We start from the raw sequence: 23,542 nt of genomic DNA, 5'->3' as shown, positions 1-23,542 counted from the left end.
AAGAATAAATATCTGAATATTTTAAGAGTAAAAAAAAATACATTTGTCGATTAGAATTGGTAAATATTATAAATCCACCCAGATTGGAATAACTCAAACCTACCCCGCCACTGGTGCAAACCAGCAATGTCGGAGTGATGGAGCAGCAACCTGGCCTCAAAGCAAAATATCCTTTACTAGTCAAATCACTTGGAGCCTATAGGTGTATACGTATACGGATGGTAAGACATTAAAACAGGTAAAGTCCATAACCGAGCTGATCCTGGTTTTGAGCAGACTAGAGAGCACGTGACATCGGATGAGATGCCGGTTCATTGCAATTCCTCTCTTATAAAACTGGGTGGATTGGAGTAACTGGAGCAAAATACCTCACTGAAGGTTCAATAGCAGTGTCTGTAGTGGGGACTCTAACCCACAGCCCAGCAGCCGAGAGTGTAAAGGCTTGCCCACTGCACCACGCCACTCCCAACAATACAATCTGAATGCTACATTTGTTTTTTGCTGCAGAGCATAAATGAACTCATTTTGATCACAGGAACACTGGCCGCAGGATCATTGCAGAAGGGGTTGGACAGTCGCTGTGGTGTTCTGGTTCGATCCTCATCTGACTGGAGACGAATGGGAATTGATTTCATTCACACTCTCCAGCTGCCAAGAAGAATATTTCAATAGAATGCAAAGGCATTCAATTGTGCTACTGCAGCTTACGTACTGTAGAGAGAGCTTAACCTTCAGCCTGCTATGCAAGATCTACTTGCACAGTGTTTTTATTAGGCTTTTATACAAAGGTTAACCTCCAGATTGTCCTCATAATCAATTATTTTACCTTTTTACTTTTAAATAAACTTCACAGGATATTCTATATCATGCAGAAACAGAATCTACTTTATTGTCCACATACAGTGGAAAATTACCTGGGGCCTCATTGAAACAACAATAAAAGGGAGGATATATGGAGTACACAAAACATTGAATGGATTTTACAGCTGTTTACATTCAATGTAATATACACTAAATAACAATACCATACTATATAATGTAGTACAGTATGATTCATGTGTGAAATTTAAGATTGAGTGTGAGCTGTATAGGTATATGTATGATGTCAATGCAATGCTCTGAAGGGGCTCATACATCAGAGTTTGAAAGAGTAATGGCACTCAGAATGAATGACTTCTTAAAATGTTTTTTAGAAACTTTGGTACTCTAGATGCACCAAATGTCATCCGGATGTAGTGAATGTGAGGCATCATTTACTATGAACACCATAGTATAATGGTACCCTTGCAGAGAGGAAAGCAAGTTCGTTGAGTAGGAAAAGAAATAGTAAAATGCTCGTAAGAAGAGAGATTTGGGTTAAATTAGAGACCTGGGTTAAATTAGCCTCACGATGACAAGCCAGCTATACAGTACTGCACACTAACAGTACTGGTTCTAGAGAAGATCTGGTAAGGGATAATATTGGTACTGACTTGTCTCCTTTTCTCTTAGCCCATGTCTGGTATAAATCACTGATGTTTCTAAGTTGGGTTTTTTTCAGTCTGTAATACAGGCAGAGAAAGACTTCCTGCAGCATGGAGTTGTTTAACAAGAAGCTTACCCTTGCTGCCGGTATCCCGGGTACCATCGGTGTGCTTTGCGTCTGTCAGTGGTGTTTGATTCATAAATTGATTAGGCTAGTAAGTTGCAAAGTTCAAACGATTTTTATTCAGCAGACCCTTAGGCCAACTGAGACATTTTTGTTTTTCTTTCCCTGTCCTTTCGCTCTAAGTGACTGTGTGTTACTCCTGATGTTGTTGTCATGGATGCCCTCGGGCTCCTAGCGTAATGTCCCTTTCTGTTGCTTTAGGAAATCACTCTCTTACAGAAGCAACTGGCTTGTGTTACTTTCCCACTTTTAGCTGCCAACGAGAGGAATGTTACAGTTGAACTAGGCTTAACATTGTGGTTAAGGATCTCAAAGTGCTTTAAGATCGCGTGTGTTGTAGGTGTGCTCACAAAAAAATGCCGACTTTGAAAAGACTGGCTTGGCTATTTTCAGCCCAACAGGTGGCACACCATACTGTATGTACACACCTGTGTTCTGTTATCATGACATCTTGCCTGGTAACACAATGCCAAATTCTATACACATTAATGTGTAACAGGACACCTTGAGCCTGCTGGAAGATACACATTCCAAGTCTCCCAGAAGTTCCGGGAGTCTCCCGGAAATCTGCATCTCCTCCCTGACTCCTGCAAGTGATCTATAATATCCCGGAAATTGCCCCCCTCCGCTCCCAAGTTTTTCTGTTGGTGACACCCCCAGTCTGAAAAATCATCAGCAAATTATTTAAGTATGTAATATGACCTTGAGCCATCTGAGAATCTGCTCAAATCTGCTAAACAAGCCGCATTTCTGTACAACGAAAGTTTGCAAAGAAAGTGAGGTTATTCAACTGGACTGGACTGGATGACCTCCCCCCTGAAATCAGTTCTTCAAAGCTGGGATGTCTGAGAAGATGATGTGATCCCCAAGGAAAGGTGGATGGTGCTGAATCGCACTGTGAGTGGGGACCTGGCCTTTTGGCTGCAGGAGGTCTTACTGCTGTCTGAGGAGGTGCTTTTTAGCTCAGAACTGGGAGGTTCCAGAGGGAGTTGGATTGAATCCCTGCAGGGGCAGAGCTGCATAGGCCACAAACGTAAAAATGAAATACTGAAATTGCCAGCTGTTGACTTACAGGCAATAAAATATCATTTTAAAAGGAATGTACTTACAGCCAGTGTACCATGGTAGATTTCAATCATATTTTGTTGCACGTGTTGTGAATATGTAGGATAGTTATTCGCCCTCCAGAATTAAATACAAATCACATGTGCTGAATTATCTTCTGAGTTTAATTAAAGCATTGATCTTTCTTTCTGACAAGTTTTTACTGTCTACCTTTCAATATTCAATAAGCTGCTGAAAATAATATTTGAGTGGAATGGCTGACAAACGGTTGAAATTTGCATGCCTCTGACATTCTTAAGTGTAGTGCATCTAGAGCTGGTTATCAATCAGAGAAACAATGCACAGTGAGTTTTTGATTAATCTTTTGTCAGGGTGGCCAGCTGTTAATTTGGAAAATCTGTTAAATGAGACACAGCTGCTCTGTATGAGCAATGTTTTAAGTGAGTGAAATTCAGAAGAAGTAATAATTCCACATAAGGGAAAGGAGCTGGTGTTATAGGCTCTGTGTGTAATTTGTCACTTCTCGGGACTAATTAAGGGGCTCCTAAGATCAGCTAGGAGGAAAAGGGCTTCAGTCTGGGTCTAGGCTATAGCCTAGAGGTGGGAGACGGAAGACATAGAACTCCAGAGATGCGTTCCCTTAAGTAATAGAATGAGCTGGCTAACAAGGTCGTGGGACTCGGTGAGATAAGGATACTTGAGAAAATACAGTTGAGACTGAAGGGAGTCATGTACAGGTGGACATTTGGTAGATAATTTGCCAGGCTCAACAGGGATAAAGAGGGGTGTTGAGGAACAGGGTGGGCCAGCTGAATCAGGGTTAATGGGAGGTGTTAGTATCTGAAGGAGTTGGGAATTACTTGTCTCTTTAGAAGTGTATTGTCCTCTCATAGGCATGAGAGTCTAGATGAGTCTTGAATATCCTCTGTATGTTAACATCGACTGAGAAGGGGGCACTCTCAGAGTGTGAGAGATTGAAAACAACAAACCGGTTGCTGCTGGGTCAGGGATGCACTTTTTGATTAAAGAGTAGTGTCCCTGGCCAAACAGGATCAGCCATGAATGTTAGGTATGGCAACCGTGGTTGTTAGTGAAGATCAGTGTCTCAGAGTCACAAATATTTTGTAATTTAATGCTGCCTCTGTTTCAGTTCTTGTGTAGCGGTCTGTCTGTAATTAAGCAATAACAAACAGTGAAGATTATGTTTTGAGTCATTTCCCAATGACTGGTATGTTGCCAAAAAGTTCCTAGATAAACTGTATTTTCAACAATACTGGGAGATGGTAAGCTTTCTTTATCTAAGCTTTCACTATAATGAAAATACTCCTTTGCATCAAACTAGAAATCCATCTGTGGTGCCTATGCTTGAAAAGGTAAAAGGTGGTTTAGCTTTTTGTAAACAAGATGATGTATAATGTCTGTTTTTAATTACAGTGGTGGTGTTGAACCATTTTCTGATAGTGTAGGTGTTTGTCCAAAATAATGAGGACATGACTGATTAATGGATACACACCTGTAGATGGGGAGATGGGGACACTGATGCAATACCAGCTTAGTGTGGTTAGCTAGCCTGGAACGCTATGTGTTCAGTGAAGCTAAAATCAAAGGCTGAGACTTCTTCTGTGGAATATTAAAAAGACTACTGTGATTCCTACCACAAGGACTATAATAGGGCAGTTAGACCTGACATACTGCAATTGTGGCTTTAAATAGTTATAAGTGCCTACAGTAAATTACATTACAGATGAAACTATAATAAAAACATTTTCAGAATCATATGTCTTTGTTATTTAGTAGACTTGTTTAGTCTTGTAGTGTGATAGCATAATGTACTACATTTTTTACAGCAGCTCATAAAAGATTGTCTTTTAGGTCATGCAAATGCATTTTGCTTTTGCAACTTGATATAACACATGAAAGCTTTTTGCTATCTCAAAAATAATCACATTGTTTAGTTTCGAATATTAACTCACAGTTTTTCATGTTTATATTTAATTGTCACTTTATACATTTTGAGAAATGAAATAAAGCAAAATTCATCATGGCATTATACCATCAAATGAAGTATTATACTATATTTCTGTTACCACTCAAAAACATAATAACTAAAGACACTTAATAACTAAAGGGATTGGTTGTGAAAATTAGCTCAAAACAAAACGTTTTTAAAGCATACTTTTTATTATATACAAACTTATTAAAAGAGAAACTCTAGCATCTGCTGCTTATTCTAAAACAAAATGTAAGATCATGAATACATTGAAGGTACAATGTGTTGATATTGGGAAATCTATGCCAGACTTCAGATAAATTGCAACAATTTTTAAATGGTGATATTTCACTTTTCAATGTATACTAAAGCCATTTTTAGCTAGAAGGAATAATATTTGAATAAAATATTATTACTTGGTTACTTAGTGTCACAGAATTATGATTAAAAAAATGTTAAATGGAACCGTAGATTAACTATAACCTTAACCACCGCGTTTGCAAAAAACATGTTGGCAGCTGTGTTCTCTGAGACAACTGAGAATTTGTTACATGAACAATAGTGATAAACTTGAAACCACAAATTACAAAACTTAAATCTGCAAACAAAAACCTAAACAAACTGCAAACAAAAACCTAAGATTACTCAAAGTTAAGCCACAAATTAATCTCCCTGCCTCCAAATACAGGGACTACTGTATGCTACTGTATAATCATTTTGTTTTTAATTGTATAATCAAATTGTATAATCATTTATAAAATGAAGATCATAGTAAACTTTAAATCAGTCTATGAAACACTGTATAAATGAATGAACAGAAAAAAATGAGTGATCTGTTTCTGAGACACTTTTTAAAAATATCAGATGTGATGGATTGATTTTTATGATTTTAGACTTTTAGCATATATGTAAACCTGTTATATTTATAGTTGCAGACACATGTACTATTTTGAGAACCCACCAACCCCTGACCAGCAGTATTCTATATTTATGTCAAAAGGTTTGTTAAGGTCAGTGGAAAACAGAAAGCATCATAATTTATGTTTTTTTGAAAAAAATATTTTATGTCCTTTTTCCTGGCATGTGGCCATGGGGTTTGCTTGTGGATCTCTGCTTCCATTTTTTCTGTGTGTGACCTCCTAATCCTAATAAAAAGCAATTTCCGTTCAGTTTAAAGGGGTGCCTTAGGCGGTAGCCATGTTTAAGAAGTCTGAGCAGATGTGATTTTACACACATAGTGATAAAAGCATGCTTTGGGCCAAACAAATCCTGACCTATCTGTTTACGTCAAAAATACTGCTTCTTGAGAACCGACATTCATATCATCTCTCACTCATTTGTCACTTTGTTTGTTAAGGTTAATCCTGAATGTCATATTTGTTATTCTAGCCAATTTTATTTTGTCATTCCCCTCAAACTATAAGACCATGTCTGTAAACTTTGACTCTGTCTGTAAACTTAACATTGAAATCCCCTCATACACTATGAAATCTTTCAACCCTTCAATTTTATGTTCCTGGACAGCTAAGGAGTGAAAATGCAAGTGAATAATAACACAAATTATGGAAAGATAATTGCTGTTTATATTTTTTATAAAACCCAAAGACAAAAATTATACAGTATATGCAGCCTTACAATAGTTGTGTACTTATGTGTTTTTATGATCATGGATGGAGGCTAAAAGATGCCTAAGCAGCAACATAAGGTCTCACTGTAGAAAATAAAAACGAGTATTTTACCCATTTCTCATAGGCTATATTTAGATTTTATCTCAGTAAAATCAGGACAGAGGATGTCATGTGTTTATAGTTATCCGAATGCTTAATAGTGATACATTCAATTCTACATTAGTCTTCGTCCTCAAAAAATAATTGCTTTTAGGTTGAACTTCTTTCAAAATTGTGCTTAATTGTTTCATTAGACAGGTTAAATGTTTTGCAAAATATCCTGCTGAGAATATGTACTCTCAGCATTCCTGTATAATGCTGTGGACAATTTGGAATAATATTTTGCATATTAAGATAAACATTTTAAAAAAGGCATAAAAGACCAGCGGATACTTTGAATTAATTTCAGTGACTTTAAAATAATGTTTAGAAGACACTTGCCATTTTGGAATGGTTGATTTCTTTCTTCTGGCTTTCTTGTATTTTCCTCTTTCTGGGGAAAAGGATCCAGACGGGAATTCCAAAATCCTGCTGCAAACGTAACTCGAGCTCTTTCCTGCACAACATATGGCCTTTGCAGTCGGTTTGGCTGCACAAATTGGGACACAAATATGCTGCCGAAGAAGGCCAGGTGCACAAACATCAGCACACAGCTTTCAGCAATGTGTGTAGAGGTGAGGGCCTCTCTGGGGTGGAGATTACTGTCACGGAATGGCCTTAGGAGGTCTGGATCATCAGTGATTCTGCCGTGTGTAATCAGGAATTGCCACAATGCTGCTGATGGAACAGCTTTTGTTCGAGTGCTACGCAAAGTGAAATGGCTAAAGGCGACTGTGATGTCTTCACAAAGGGCCCCTGATTTCAGTTCTTTACCGAAACTGACACTGAAATCACCCTTCACATACTGTATATCGATGAAAAGGGATTTTTCTTTTTGGCCGCTGTTCATTCCCCCCCCCGTAGATACAAACAGTGTTTATGCACTCTCTGAAAAAAGCACTTTGGCAGAGAATTGTAACTAGTAGACCGATCTGAGCAGATGTGAAGGGTTGTTGAGGTAAGCTGAACTATTAAAGAGGGTCATGAGAAACTTTTTGATTCTGAGTCATTATTTCAAAAGTGAGATGCTGATGGAAGAAGAGAATGCCTTACACAATAGTACCAATAATAGTGCCTTTTGCTGATGTTTATTGAAAAATTATTTGATGACAAATTGGCTAAATGTTATGCTTTTGTTCAGTTCTGCTTGGGCCAGGTAGAGTACAGAGAGGTTTGTGGATTTGTATATGTAAGGATTTCATTTTAAGAGTTATTTCAGAATAAAGGTTTTGTTGCTCATCTAGGATTAAGAGACAATCTCTCACATTTATTATGTTAATTGCTTTTCATGCTGAAACATTGCTACTTTAATGTAATTATTATATTGTTATACGTTGGTCAAAGGTTTTCAGAGATCAGTAAAGCTTTTGCTCTTAAAATTGCACAAGCTTAAAATTGTATGTATTGCGGGGACATTTTTTTCAGATTTTGTCTGTTGGTGCACTAAAAAACCAAGAACAAGATGCACTTACTCAAAAAGTTTTGTGAGTCTCCTTCCCAGCCATTTGGTTGAAGCTGATACACTTATTCCAAGAAAAAGCTATTTTTAACTTTAAATTAACTATTAATTACCAAATTGCCTAGATGGGCTGAACGGCCTGCTTTTGTGTATAACCTTTTACATCTTCTTATATTGAGGCATGCTCACAGACACGACACACATCACGGAAAAGGTGTTTCAGTAAGACTTAAACACTGAACATTTTAACCAAGCCCCACTGTGTAGTGTAGTATGTGCCTGTATGCTTGACCAGAACTACATCTCCCAGAATTCACAGCAAGCCCTAGGTCCGATTAATTGGAGTGCTTGCCCGCACGCTGGGCGGTGATTCAGACTAGCAGATGATCCCGTAGTGGCTGAAAACAGGATGGGTAGGAGGAACTTCACACAGTTCGTTGAAGAAAAAGGGAGAACTACTTGCACACTGTAGAGAAGCAGTATATGCTAGGTTGTTGAAAATTGTTATAACGAATTAAATGCAAGCATCTTCAGAAACAGACACCCATCGAATGTGGATACAAGCATCTGTGTTAATGAAAATATTTAAAAGGTGAGCTCTTACCTGATTCTGAGCACGACCTCAATGCTTTAATGTTACTTGTATAAGTTATAATCGCAACACAAATCTTAGTTTTCATTTAACGTGAATAGACAGTTTTGGGATGAAAAGACAGCCGTTTTATAGATTTGCATTTTGAGTGGTTTTTCTATCCTGAAATAAATAGTACGATGTATTATCATTCCATGAAATGGATGAAAACATTGCACCCTGCAGTACAGTATTCATATTAGCATGAAACCAAAGAGCGAGCCGTTTTCATCAACACGTACAGTATTTACGAAAAATTGTAGCTATGCAGTGTCATGTGCAGTATGCGTGTGAAGGTTATAAAATGATTGACAGTTCATATCATAGTCATCATTCGGGTTTTTTTAAGAATAAAAAAGATATGCAGATTGCACCTGCATTTTGTTACCAAGTTATGGTTATTATCAGTATCGCATTTGTAAGTATACATATGTGGACGAAGAAGCCGGTGTATGATCTTAGGGTAAACATTTTAGGTTCTTGAGCAATTCTAGGAGGGAAGCTTCTTTGTGCTGTATCTTGACAGGCTCCTGTAACGTTGCTGTACTGTATGTGATTATATGCAGGCAGAACAAAGCTTGCTCTCACCGCCGCTAGACTCTTCCTGTCTGCAGATACAGATTGAATATTTTCTGTCTCGCAGGCTGCGAAGAAAGGAAACAAACGATGACATAACCTGGTACTGAATGAATACTGTCTGCATTCACTGATCTCGCAGTTGAGTAGTAATTGGTATTTTGTGGAATACTGCAGTACTGCTAGTGCATGCGTTCGGCTTTGTGTAATGCTATGTTCGTCTCTTGGTTGAAATGTATCCCACTGATGGCTGCATAGAATAATTTAAAAAATAAACAGCAGTCCCTAATGTCTTACGCTATTGTATCGTACCGTACAGTAAAAAGTATCATACGTGCATGTTAAAACTAGTTGCTTCTCTGTTAAATGTGGGTATTGGCTGTTTAAGCACTAGCATTGCTCTAGGGTGATAGCTTTTGTGGATGTTGTAATATTGCTTCTTTTTATTCGATATTTAATACAATCTTCAGTTTTGTTTGACTCGTTTTTAAAATTCACCCTCGGTTTTGTAAAATAATTCATCACCACCGTAATATGTGTGTGATGTGTGGTCTCTCATTCTCGTTGCATAATCACAAATTATCACAAGCCATCGCAGTTGACTAGTTTCCCATTGAATGCTATCTTCATTTGGTAAGAGACAGGCTATATTGAAACAAAGGATGTAGTCTGTCCTAATGCAAACCGAGAGATTACAAAGCAAGCCTGAGCTGCGCAATAACCATGGGATGCTCTGACATATAAAATGACACTTTTCTGGTGAATATGAACAAAGGCAGCTAGTTGATTTGACAGGGTTCTTTCAGTACTTACCAGAACAAGCACAATATTAATAGACCCCTTTCTTTTTGCTCAACCTCGAGGGAGAGACAGCTGGTGGTAAGATTTTGTTAGGTGTTAATCATAAAAGAATTTCCAGGTTAGTTTATTGTGTCAAGACATCTACAGTACTACTACTTATATGTTAGAAAAGGAAATACTGTATCTGTTCTGATTCATTACTGAAATACAGTGTCCCTTCCTGACGAATGTAGCGGTGCCATGTTACACCGCTACATGTTCCATGTTGTGTAAAATAGGAACTACAGTATATTATTTCTTTCCTTGAATTGAGGTTCTGAGAGAGCTTACAATAATCACTAGTGCTCTTACCACTTTTGGATTTCATTAATTATTTATAATTACTGTATTATATTTAACATTCCCATAAACTGTATACATGTTTTGTCTTGTAATACATTCCCATGAAAAAGTTTCCACATACTGTACATTAGGTATATGATTTACTTACATTTTGTATTTTGATATTCAGAATCCAAGGTCTGTGAAGGTCTTTTTTTATGGTTCTCAGTCTAAGGTAAAATATTTCAAGCTGTAGCAAAATGTCCCCCTAGGTTTAAACACAACTAGAAAACTCTACTGAAATAATGCTCTGCACTCCCATAGTGACTGGGAAAGTGAATAATTTATCGGCAGCGCTGTCCTGAGTATGGAGATTCATGTGATAAATAGTATAGTCTTCCCATCACTTTCATAGACCACTATTCTCATATGAAAAATATTTTCCTTTTCTTTCTAGACGAATTGTGTATCAGGTCTGCTTTGGTATATCAGTACAATCTAAACACTGTACTAGCAATCACAGTACTAGTGATCATGGCTGTAGGCCAAATGAAAATTGCCACTCATCCCAGCAGAGATAAAGAAAACAAACATACCTGAGATATATTTACCTCATTGACCCCTGTACAGCAGGTTCCCAATGAAGCTCAATTATAGAGATTTCTTAGGTGCTCAACATCTCCAGCAGTTAGTTTTGAACTAGGTAGAACCTAAGATTAGGTTCATCAAGTGAATTATTTTCATTCTCTTTTTTTCAGTATCAATATTGCGGTATAGGAATAATTCAGAATTTTTGTTAAGACTGGTTCGTGTAATGCCATGAAGTGCAGAGATCTATCATTGAAGATGCACTGTTTGGTGAAACACCGTGATAAGTCCAGTTAAAACAACATTTGCAATGAAACACCTCTTCATCTTGAAAATTCACCCATCTGTTTTTAAAGATATTCTAAAAATGCAAGACTGAAACATATATTTTACATAAGTTGCAGTTGTATAAGCTTTTTTCATTTTAGCAATGTAGAAGCTTAAAGTAAATGAAACCCCATTAAAGACATTTTTCAAAAGGGTTTGACTGGTTTAAAAGTCATGTCCTGATAATTTATACTCAAAGCATTATTAGGAGGGAGAGACATGATCCAGACAGAAAGTGACAGTGTTACAGTGGACTGCTGTCTTTAGTTTTGTTTTTAACAGGAGAGTGAAATCAAGTGCATTAAGTGGTGCCCAGTGTGACCCTGACAGAATTCCTTTGTGTAATTAGATACAATAGTAATAGATCAGGGGTCTAAACAGTTCGATAGTCCTGGAAGGCGTTATGGTTGTAAGACAGGTGAAGCACTCAGGGTATTAAAGGATTTGGATTCCTTAAAAAGTCTCCTCTTGCACCCAGATTTTGTTAGGGACTATGTTAGACTCGTTTATGGAGACTGTGGAATCTAACAGCAGTCTACAGACCTTGAAGTACAATATCTTATATCTTAGTCTATATCTTATTATACCTTAGTAAGCAGCAAAGTTTCTTAAACACTGTTTTGTTTTTTTCTTAAAGGAGAGTAACAAAGCAATGATATGTGGAAAAGGCATTTTAAATCCGACTTCAGCAGTCACAGAATGGGATTCCTCCCACCTTCTAAAAACATCTTGGTGTGGTTAATTGGTATTATTTATAATTTCAGTTATTCAAGCAAAATTATTCAACCCCTATAAGATTCGACTCCATATACTGTAGGTCTTTATAATGGATGAAACGACCTGCAAAATAATCGCTACTGATCTCGGATGCAATTCTCTGGGGAGGTGGAAGTATTTTATTTGTTTACTCTATTTAACGTTTCTGTCAGTCAAATCCCATCTCGGGTGGAGAAGAGGTGTTATTCAGATAAGCTTTTGTTATGGTAACCTACCACAGAGAACAGCAACTGGTCTGTAGGGATGGGGTTGTCGAATTCCTCCTCCACCTTTAATGAGGAATGAGCTAGGGAGCTGCTGCAAGGATGAAGATGGGGGTGGAAGCAGGAACAAAGTTCATGGAATGCACAGGTGAGATAGATAGATGTGTGGCATACATGCACTGTAGGTAGAGGGGATTAGATATGAGTTGTTGTAGATACTGTAACCCCAATGCACTAACAACCTTTTTCTGTATAATTGTTTTTCTATGGCTTTTCCAAAAGTTGTATCTTATTACTTGGCTTGAATTTTGCACAACCATAAACAGATCCTAATGCCTTTTAGCTAGTTTTGCAGTCATTAATGAAAGATAATGTCTTTTTTTAAGTGTTGATTATCAGTATAGGTTACTACCTACATCAAAAGAACTGTCATTCTTGTTCTTCATTGGAAAAATGGCTGAATTAACAGAAAACTGCAGAAAATTGCATTCTATCCCAAAGAATGTCTTCTGTCATGATATTTGCTAGTGTTGATCATAGTGTTTAATGGGACCCCTGTCATAGCACCCACCTTTGCAGAAATTCATTGTGGTTCCTGCACCCCCTCTTACCAAAAAAGAACATCACAGATGTCTTCTCATTACTTTTCTTGTCCTTTCCTTCTGCATGTCTGCTTCTTCTTCTCCTTTTACTTCATTTGCATACCCGTTTCTTGTGGGTGCCCAAGTGTTCCTCGAGTCAGATGGCTAATTAGTTCCCATCTGGTCAGAGCAATGTCTGCTTTGCTATTTGGACTGTTTATTTCACAAGCATCATCATCTTCTTAATTCAGACTGACTTTTTACAAGTGGAGTCTTGTATCTTTGGTTAAGCATTTATCATGTTCTGATGTTGTTGCCAAACACCACCTTTTGGTAAATGAATGGAACACCAGCAGCTCAGGAAAAGGCTCGTGTTCTTTGTATAGGTCTGTCTGCAATAATGCTGGGAGAATTTTTTTATGAAAATGAATTAATCCTTAGAGGCTGTTTTGCTGTGGGGTCTGCTTTTTGCTCCTCAGAACTCGTACAAGAAACTCGTTTCAAAAACAGAGTCACTTAAAATGTAAAATACTAATACCATTACTTGAACTCTGAGTGTTGTAAGTGGTATGTTTCTTCTATTAATTAACATTCCAGTTCAAATATCATGAGTATTTAAGTATTGAATGTGAAGAACTGTTTTGACTTTTTTTTAAGTAGACTTGTCTACAACTATATTTCATATGCAAATGAAAACTGTTTTAAACTTGCTTAGATTCTTAACTGTAATTTTAAACTTGCTTTGATTCCCTAATCAAATTTTTTTTATTTCTTCAGCTACACAATATCTCCTAACATTGGAGATGCTATTTTAGTTTTGTGATTCTTCTTTAAATTAAATTAACTTAAGCAGTGATTTCGGTTATTTTTTTCTTTGTAAAGACTATGTTTTAGAATTTGTCGAGTCATGTGACACATCAAAACAAGGATAGATTTGGATGGATTAGCGCATCATCTCCCTATTACACAGTTTTCTGTGTTTTCCCTTGACTTAGCCCAAGGTCATCTAGACCTGAATCAATTTTTGGGAGTCATGGTCAAGACAAACACATAGTTTCTACTGGTATCTCTCATTCATCTAACAGAAATATACCATAGGTCTTTAGAGTAATGTTTGGATTAGTTTCACATTTTCTTAGATTACTTAGAATGGAATCTGTAGCACTTGCTCTTTTCTATACAAATTCATAATTATCAACCATTTTCTTTCTGTGCACTCAGAGAGGCAAATTCGTGACCCGTCGATTAAAATTGTTTATATAAAACTTTCTCCTGTAATGCTGTTTTTTTATCTTTACCTGTTTAAATAGCTGGATTTAAACACAGTCCATTCGAAACACATTTGAAAAAAGTTTTAAGAACTCCATCAATATAACATAACTATAGCTCCACCAATCTAATATGAAAATTTGAGAATTTGAATATTTCAGCAGCATATACTTACACTGAATAAAAAAGCATGACTTTAAGCACATAATGTCAACTAAGCTAGAATCAAATACTTTATATTTATTTATATGTGCATGTTAAGTGGACAGGACACAAAGAATATCATTCATATATTAAATAACCTGTTGATATTACACACTGAAAGATGGTTGAATTAGTAAGGTTAGAAGGAGTAGCTTCATTTGGGAAAGCTGAGCTGGCAAGATTTCTGGTTTACCCTCATTTTGGATTTTATAACATCTCAAATGGATGGAGACTGCATGACATCAGTACTCACGTTTCAGTGCGTTTGCTGCACTTGAGCATTTTAAACCCTTTATTGTTTAGCAAATGTTGTATCCTGTTACATGCTGGCAGAGACTTCATCTTATATTGTTTATTGCCGTTGAATTGTTTTGAAACTTTCCCTTTCTCTTCCTCTATATCAGACCAACTTCCTTTTTTCACGTGTGAACCAGAAGAATAAGCAGGAGAGAGACTGAGCACATGCTGTGAGTGTACATTCTGACAGGCAACGCAGTCACTGGTTACATAGGGAATCCAGAATCCCTTTAGTGATTCTGCCCTAACTGGTCCCAGCAGTAGTTGAGCAAGTTCACTGCCTCAACATGGTCTTCCCTACCGAAGGCGAAGAAGGTCACTTATAAACCATGGAAAATGCAGGAGTAATTAAGTTGCTTTGTTTCTCTTTCATATTTTTAAACTCCTTCTGACCGAGGAAGTTCACATTGTGTGTGAAGCTTCATTGTGAGAATTTCCCTGAGTCTTTCTCTCATGAGAACTAAGCAGCTAAGCAATGTAGCTGTAGTTTAAAAGGGCAAAAGTAATCTATTTTATTGAGGTGATGAGGCTGTATCTCAAATGTAGAACATCTGATATTCATTTTGAGGAATACTAGGTTTGTGATGTAGGGAAATAATAAAATTAGAACTTTCGCTATAAAATCTTATTCAGTCCACAGTACAATATTGAGAGCAGGGTGCAGAGATCTTTCAAGTAATTGCAGAGTAATTAGTGTTGTCCCTTGCAATTTTGATATGCCAGTTTTTTTTTGTCAGAATCTAAAGCAATTATACAAAACATTATGACTAATGTTACTGTTGTTTTGTCACTAAATCCGTTTTCCAGGGTCGAAAAAGTTTGTGCATTTAATAAAATGTTACCTAAATATACTACATGCATGTTGTAATGTTGTCCTTTTTGTAAAAACAAAAGGTCTTTCTGCAAACACAAGACTGAAGGTGCCTTATAGAATTTCACAATATTGATTTCAGCAATCTTTTAGCATATTTTAAATTACATTTACTTTGAAGCTGCTTGAATGGTTTAATCTGTTCAAAGAGAGCTTTTATGAAACTGAATTTGGTTTAAAAAAATAATCAAAGCCACTGAAAATGAATCAGTTCTAAAATAAATAATTTAAGATCTGTCATTTCCTTAAGAAGTTACCAAGGATGTTTTTTTTTAAAAAAAAAACAGACAACAACTAATGAGAGCTTCCATACAACACATTTTGGAGTATACTCGTAGAAAGTAAAGTTGTAATTTGTGGACACTTTTTCAAATAAGGTATTGCAGTGTATCCAGTCAGAATTGGCAACCCCCTTGATTTTTATATCACAGCTTTTAATCATTAATGGTTATTAACAAACATGGCCTCACATAAAAGAACTGTGGATGGACAAGAGACATCTGGGACAGTGGCGTCAGTTCAATTTGCTCCTTCTTACTTCTGTGGTTTCAGGACAGTTGTACACGCCAAACATAACCCAAATTTATAGGCCAGATTTGAAGCAGTAATTGACATTCACACCAGAGGCAACACAAACACAATGTGAAAAAAAAGTGCCAGATTCTTAAGAAAGTCTGCATTATAAACAGTGAAAACATTGTTTAGTCTGCAGGGTATAAAAGTTATTAATTTGTCTGCTTCACATACAGTAAGATATTCTTGTAATATTCAGTGCCTATTGTTATTATTATTATTTACCAATGGTAAAACGTTTTGACTTTCTCCTTTTACATTTTTATGTAATAAAAGTAAGGTCTTGCATAGAATATGAGGCATGGCCAGTTCCTTTGAAACTCCCAAGCTAAGATGATTAATTCTTTCTTTGAACCTATCTGGCTGCTCAGAAAACCCCCGCAGAGCCTAAAGCTGCAGGACACTCAGACCAAACCCTCTCCTAAGGGTCATGGATTCATGTTGTCTCTAGACTAGAGGATTCAGCAAGAAGAGAAATGAACCAGTAGGTACCACCAAATCTTTAATAATTTCTTAAGATTTTACAGGATCCAAAAGGTTGGTTTCTTTATAAGATCAGATCGGGATGATCTTTAATGTCCAGGGGTTCTGTGTGACAGTATATTTGGTTTACCTGTAGTCTCATACATGCATGATAATTCTAAAAATGCAGTGATTAAAAAAAAAACAACAACAGAATGAGGGCAGCACAAGAAAAGAAAAGATACATCAGATTTACTCAGTGATGCTTTTGTGGCCCCAGTGAGGATTCATTCCTAGTGTGAAATTCTGAAAAAATAGATTAGGATATATTTCTGGATGGCTCAAAATAGACCTGGATTATACCCCTTTCAGAGCAAGACCTATATCTGTGTCCATGTGGGTCCCAGTACTTGAAAAACTAGTCTGTAAATAGGTTAGTCTCTTAACTCTTTGCCACTGAATGGAGATGTTTGAGGTGCATCAATGTCTCCACCAGTACCACCAGGAAAGTATGATTTTAACCTGGTGTCTTAATATTGCTCTCAACCTAAAGGTCAAAACCTAAGGTACAATGAGTTAAATGTAGTGTTCAGTCCCACATGCTATCTACTGGGAAAGTATGTGTCTGCATTGCAGGTGCTCTTCAAGGCCTGGCTATCACTGGAGCAATTATCATTGGTGAAGTGACAAGCTGCTGAATACCCATTCCCCTTACCTCTCCCTTAAGCTGTTCGCACTGCTTGCTTCACACATTTAACGATTTTAAATGAGCAGTGGTTAAATAGGTGTTGTGTGTACCTTCTCTGGCAGCGTGTATATTTTGGTTATTTAACACCATATTCTTAGAGGCTGCCATGTGTTTCCACAGGCAGGCACAAAAAAAAAAACATTAAGAGCAACGTGGTGATTATTTTCAGATTTGGCAATTAATCTGACCAGTATTACAAAATGCATGTTATGATTACAATAACAAAAGTACTATCTTGGGCTTCTCTATCTGATCGATGTATTCAGTATTCCTCCTTTGTTCCTAAACTAATAAGAGTGTTACGTTTTTTTCACGTTTTAATTTTGTATTTTTAATGCTTCATTTAGAGCCATTTTCTTATCTTACCCCTTATATAAAAAGATTAAGAAAGCCTTGTGAATTTTACGGTTGAAATAGCTTTGCTTTATTCCTAAACAAGCACATGTAGGTTCCCATCACTTTTTTTTACTTTGACAGACATCTGGCCCATTTGTAATTAAAATGCCAGCTTCAGTAATTTATCCTGAGTTATGTTAATTAATTGAATTCTAATCTGCACTTACCGTATACGTTTCTAGGTCTGAAACAAATTCTGTTTTTTACCTTTCTAGAATATTAGTCCAGGGTTGCTGGAGAAACCTTCTTTGTTTTCAAAATTGTAAAATATCTTATCTTTTGCAAAACCAGGTGCTTTAAGGTTAATTCTCTGCATTAGAATTCAGTTGTTATTTATGGTAAACTGGATGGTAGACTTGTTTTTAAAATATCTGTAAATTCATTAAAGAAAAATTTGTCCACTTGGTAGGTTTTTCAAAGATTTTCTTTGCTTTTTAAGCAACGTTCAAAAACTCTGAGGAATCAGCCAGCAACCTTGTGTTGTTTAGGAGCATTTATGCCTTTTTTTTTTTAGTAAAATGTTGAATTATGTGAAGTGTTATCACTTTTTAGCCAAATCTTGTGATATCTTAGAAGCTAAACAAGGTTGGACTGGTCAGTAGTGGACCTCCAAGGACAACCAGAGTGCTGCTGTAATGGAGTAACCTTTGCGGACAATCTCTCCTATGATTAGAACTTTCCAAAAACCAGTGCCTCAGAAGGACTGGGGTCTGTGGTAGCTGATGTCATCCTTCAACTGAGATGTTAAGGCCCTGCCTACTCGGTCATTAGAGATTCGAAAGCAGTGCTCATAAAAGCAGGAATGTTAGCCTCAGTATACAAGCTAAATTCTGCTGTGGGGCTTACAAATTCTCATCTCTGTGAAGTTCCCCCTTAATTCAATTGGTGAAGCAAAGTCTCAGTTCTTTGCTTGATGTGCTTGATGTGCTATGTGGTGGGGCTGTCGGTGCAGAATGGCTGCCATGTGTTGCCTGAGTGGGTTCTATACTTCATGTAGTATGTATGTTGTATGTAGAGTTCCCTCTTCCAAAGCACTTGATGCGGGAAGCAGTTTTATTTCCGTCTTTATTGTGGTAACTGTGGTTAATGTGGTAATTGTGGTGTTGATGTCTTATCATTAACGTGAAGTGGGAGGAAAAGTTTATTTGTGGGGCAAAAGGAATTTATCATTTGGGATTAAAGTCTGGATTGACAGTTAAAAATCTCATTTTTGGAGAGCCAAAACAAAATGTAATCTTCACATGGTGCTTTTTAGACTTTCTTGAATAAAGTTACATTTGATGTTTTGCTATAAATTCCAACAAAGATAATGGGACATTCATCTTCACAGTGACATGTCTGTAGGAGGGAGGGTCCATGGTTGGTTTGTTTTCCAGTCAGGTAAAGATTCCCTCTGCTTTTTGGCACAATGCCTGACTCTGGACATCTTATTTCCCTTTTAAATGTAAGTAAGGGACTGAATTTAAAAGCCATTTCACTATTTAAGAATGACTTTTCTTAGGTTATTTGGTTGGGCTGAAGTCAAGCGGGCTAATTTGAGGGGAAGAGTTGCTAATGAGGCAATTTTCTTCAAAGAAAGATTTTCCAGGATGACCCCCCTTGGCTTCTTCCCAGTTCAATGCGTAATTCACTGTAATTTAGTCCTGCTGCCTCCACAGTGCGGGGTGAAGTCAAAGCTTATATATCCAGAGAGTCGTGGTAAATTGGCAGAAGAATGTGTATCTTTAAAACAGCTCGGGCAACATGCATTGTAAGACTATTCTGTACAGGAACTCTGAAGGCCAACAAGATATGCGACTGCTGCATTTGTTTTGGAAAATCAGGCAGGCACAATATTTGGTGTCCTGTCCGACAGGCCAGTTCGCTCCCCTGCGAAATTGAATGTCAGTACTGACTCGTACCAATTGATTTTATACTCTGGTATAACACCGAAGTCATAGAAAATATTAAGCAGATGAGGCTGGGTTGGAGAGGTATTATCTACATATTGCAATGTATATACAGTATCGATGCATAGTGTGATGTACTGTATGTATAGTGCTGAGTTTTATTAACAGTAATAATACTGTGATGAAAGTAATGAAAGTGAGGCTAGAGGTTTCAAAAAGCAAACAAGACTTGAAAGTGGGCTAAAGATATAGCAGATAAGGAAGAAAGCTTGTTGCCTGTCAACACCACTGCTGAAGGGACACCGTGTCAAATTGTAATCATATTACTAACATCTAATCCAATAAAAAGGTAATCCAGAACCGACTTTAGAAATTCCCACTCAAACTGATCAAAAGCCTTCACAGCCTGTAATGACAAAACGTTATGGGGGAGACGGTATCTGTAGTCGCATGTATAACGATGGAGAACATTATAACAGGGCAGATGCCCCTTAATAATGCCCATCTGATCTTAATGAGCGAATGTGTGTTCATATAAACTTGACCAGTGTGAAAACATCTTAGCTTATAGCTTTGGTGTCTGAGTAAATAAGTGAGATGTGATGATAGCTTTTGGGGTCTTTATCTTATTTCAGTAATGGAAATACAGCGTTAACAGTACTGTTCACATGCTTCTGGAAAAAAAGCCTTTCTCATTAGCTGTATGTATGTCAGAAAAAGTAGACCTAACTGGGGCTACAAAGTCAGTTAAAATGCAGAAGGAATGTCATCGTTACTGGGAGATTTACCCTTTGTTATATTTTGAACACAATGCTCAAACAAGGGAAATACAGTAGGAGCCTACAATACTGCTACCCTTACAGGAGAAAGTGAGGCAAGTGAACAGACTACAGTGAAGTGGACTACTTCTACACTAATCAAATAGGACATCTGCACTGTCTATTTTTGAGCAAAAATATGAAATGTGCAAGGGGCACAGAATAACTTAGTAGTTAAAAAGGAGCTGCAGACACTGGCATGGTGATGTGGTTATGACTTGTAGTATCTCTGTATCGTTTACCACAATAAAAAGAGCTTGGTAGGTAAACAAGTAATCGATTCAGGAATATGACTTATGTTGAGCTGAACGATAAAGTAGGATAGGGATTAAGCTAAGGGACCTAATATGCCAAGTATTTACCACACCCAGATAAGACCTACAATTTCTCAGGGCTGTAAATACCTGCAACTAGACATTCGTCCTCTGTCAGCTTTGATCTGTCATGTATGATTCATGATCAAAATAATATCAAAGTCTGCCAGTTGTAACAAGAATTTGGACCTGGAGGGGCAAAAAAAATTGATTTAGTTTGAGGAGCATAAACTGAAATTAGCATATTTTGGCCTGAAACATCTTCAAACATCTCCATGCTTCATATGAGACTCCTATATCAAGGGAAAATGTATATTCCGTTTTAGCAAATGTAAACAGATAGAGCATTTTGGGGAGAATTTAGAATCTGTACATTCCAGGGCAGAATGTGGGTCAAAATCTAAGAAAATGAATAGCAGAGGCAACAAAGAATCAAAAAAGTTTTTTTTTCACAGGATCTTAGATCCTTTGGCTACAAGGTTGGCGCACTGGTCACGTGATCTCCATTTTTCTTTTTCTTTCTTGTCAGACGTTCTCCCAATTATGTAGAAAGCTCGTTAGTGTCAGCGTAGAAAATACAATAGGATCCTTTACTATTGCTTTGGCTCCAGATACACAGCAAATTAGCTTATCTTCACACAATTTATGTGCCTGGGTGTTCCTGAACAGATCGTTGCCAGGCCATCAAATCACTCTCAGAGTTACTGGAGAAATAAAAATCTTTAGTGTAACCATTTGTCTTTTATGTTAAAAGAACACTGTAACAAATTGTCTCTGAAATGGGAGTTTTTTATATAATTGAAGGTAAATGGTCATTGTCATTATTTATGTATTCTTTTTGCAGCTTTAACATTTCAAACTATATTGGTGAGCACATCTTACTTTCAATGTTAAAATCCTTTGGGCAAAATATTCTCTTAATTTTTATGATATCCTTTAATGACAGATGCAATATTAAATGGTTCATATATACTGTATACAGGTACCTGTCAATGGTAATATAAAATACCCATTCGGTACTTGTAAGAATCACCACATGATGTACAGTAATTCAGCTTTCCAAATTTTTCAGTTGTAGCAATTGTTAACAGTACACATGCACCTGTCCTTTCCTAGGCTGTAGTCATTCTCCCCATGCATCATGGGATGTGACCTTGATCTGACAGTCCAGCCAGCAGTTGACTGAACATTAAAGAAAGAAAGCACAAAATCTGGATAACAGCCTTATCTAGTTGCGTGTGCAGAGCAGTACTCTGTTGATATCCCTTGTTTTCTTCTTTGGACATGGACTTCTGTCTAAACAGCGGTATAATTGGCTTGGGTATAGAAAAGTAGTTCAGGGGAAAGGAGTTAATCTATTAGCTCAGTGAAGTCTAACTGGACCAGTGTAACCGCATGATGATTTTGGAAGACCAACAAAACCTGCTGCACAGTCACCCACCAGGTGAACTTGGGGAGGCCTGATTCTTAGTGATACTGAACAACGTCAGTATTGGTGATAATGAAAATGCAACTTCCTACATTCTGCCCAGACTAATAAGTGCAGACTTGACAGTTATTATGTCTGGTTACTATACTTTTATTTTAGATTTACTTTGTATTATCCTTTAATTTAATGACCTCAGTATTATTTAATGCTTGGGGTCAAAGGGAGCTGTGATGCAATAGACCATAAGACACAATGGCCTTCCAGGATCAGTAGTGAATATCAGTGCAGTAGACATTAGCAGAAGAGTTTAAATATTTAATTTATAGTTGCACATGGACATACTGTACGTATTTCTCTTCAGATATGTGAAAGCTCTTCTTCACTGTGACTCTTAGAGAGATACTTATTATTACTTATTTGATTAGTTACTTTGATTTTACAGACGCACAGTATTTTGATTAAAACGTACTAGTAAACAACACTGTAACCTTGTATGGGTAGAGCACACTATTTGTGCATGGCTGAACTTTCGTTGTACTGTCATTAAACTGGACTCTTCTCCCTGCCATAACTGCTTTGGAAATATGAGCCACTTGTGCCCAATCAGGTACCTACTACCATCCTTTGTGCTTGATCCTATCTGCACTAGTATTGTTTGTGTACTTATTGTGGGTGTGCACTGCTTTTAGTGAGTATCTCATTAGATGATGTTTCATGGCTATGTGGTTTTCTACAATAATTTCTGAAATTGTAATGTAAGTAACAAAATCTATATATTTTCAAGGGATTGCTTCATTTATGCAGGGGATCTTCAACAAGTGTCTTGGTGAAATGTAATTTTGTTAGTTACTCCAGAAGATTTTGCCATTTCTGCGGCATTTTAACCTGAATCTGAAATGTTATTAAAAGTCTCCCTTGTTTTGAAGCCCAGGACAGTATGTGCAGGAGAATGAGGGAGCACCCTGAAGGCCATTTAATTCATCGTACAATAGTATACTTGAGTAATTAATTACTTTAGTACCTGGACGGACACTTAATAGTAACAGTTGAATGCTTTCATTTGGTGTAGTTGTCTAGTATTTTCTTTAATTGGAACCCCTGAGAAGGGACTGGAGAGGTTTAACTTTATTCTGCACATAGAGGAGGAGGAAAATATACTGCTTTATAAAACCATAGATCTTGCTCAAAAGTTTAGTACAATGAAAGATTAGTTAACTTAATCTTATGGACAACGTACAGTAAGAATTGATGGTTATCTCGGCTGGGATGTTTTGTGGGGGTTAACCTGAGCTTGGATTCAACAGACGTTTCAAAATGTTACCAGAGAAATACCCCTATTTTACCTGATCTGAAAAGTAAGCGGTGTTTCGCTGCGTTATTCTTCTGTATCATTACATTTCACTCTTATGTGCTATCTTTTCAGTTTGCATGAAAGCCCAATGGTGAAGCATCTGTAAAATTGAAGGTGCATGCTGCATTTTACTATGAGATGATTCACAGGATTCCTTATGCCAGTTTTAATCAATTGTAATGTGTTTA

General features: G+C 37.0%; 1 protein-coding gene across 7 annotated transcripts in view; it reads left to right on the top strand.

The window, feature by feature from the left end:
- rnf152 (ring finger protein 152) overlaps positions 1-23,542 on the top strand; it is a 72,909-nt gene that overhangs the window by 24,375 nt on the left and 24,992 nt on the right. Inside the window, exons 1-2 of one of the 7 annotated variants that reach the window (XM_088643991.1) lie at positions 8,324-8,520; positions 16,319-16,431. The exons of 2 other annotated variants lie outside the window; for them this stretch is intronic. The gene's annotated coding sequence lies outside the window, so the exon portion shown is untranslated. Of the gene's footprint in view, positions 1-8,323; positions 8,521-9,202; positions 9,277-12,065; positions 12,301-16,318; positions 16,432-23,542 lie in introns of those variants that run through there. 4 more of the 7 variants (XM_088643989.1, XM_088643988.1, XM_088643985.1 and 1 more) reach the window with 4 other exon arrangements.

The sequence above is a fragment of the Lepisosteus platostomus genome, chromosome 8 (genome assembly GCF_059453375.1).
Source record: "Lepisosteus platostomus isolate fLepPlt1 chromosome 8, fLepPlt1.hap1, whole genome shotgun sequence".
In the NCBI taxonomy this organism is placed as follows: domain Eukaryota; kingdom Metazoa; phylum Chordata; class Actinopteri; order Semionotiformes; family Lepisosteidae; genus Lepisosteus; species Lepisosteus platostomus.
Note: the sequence above shows the minus strand (reverse complement) of the source record. Positions and strands in the feature narration are given on the sequence as shown.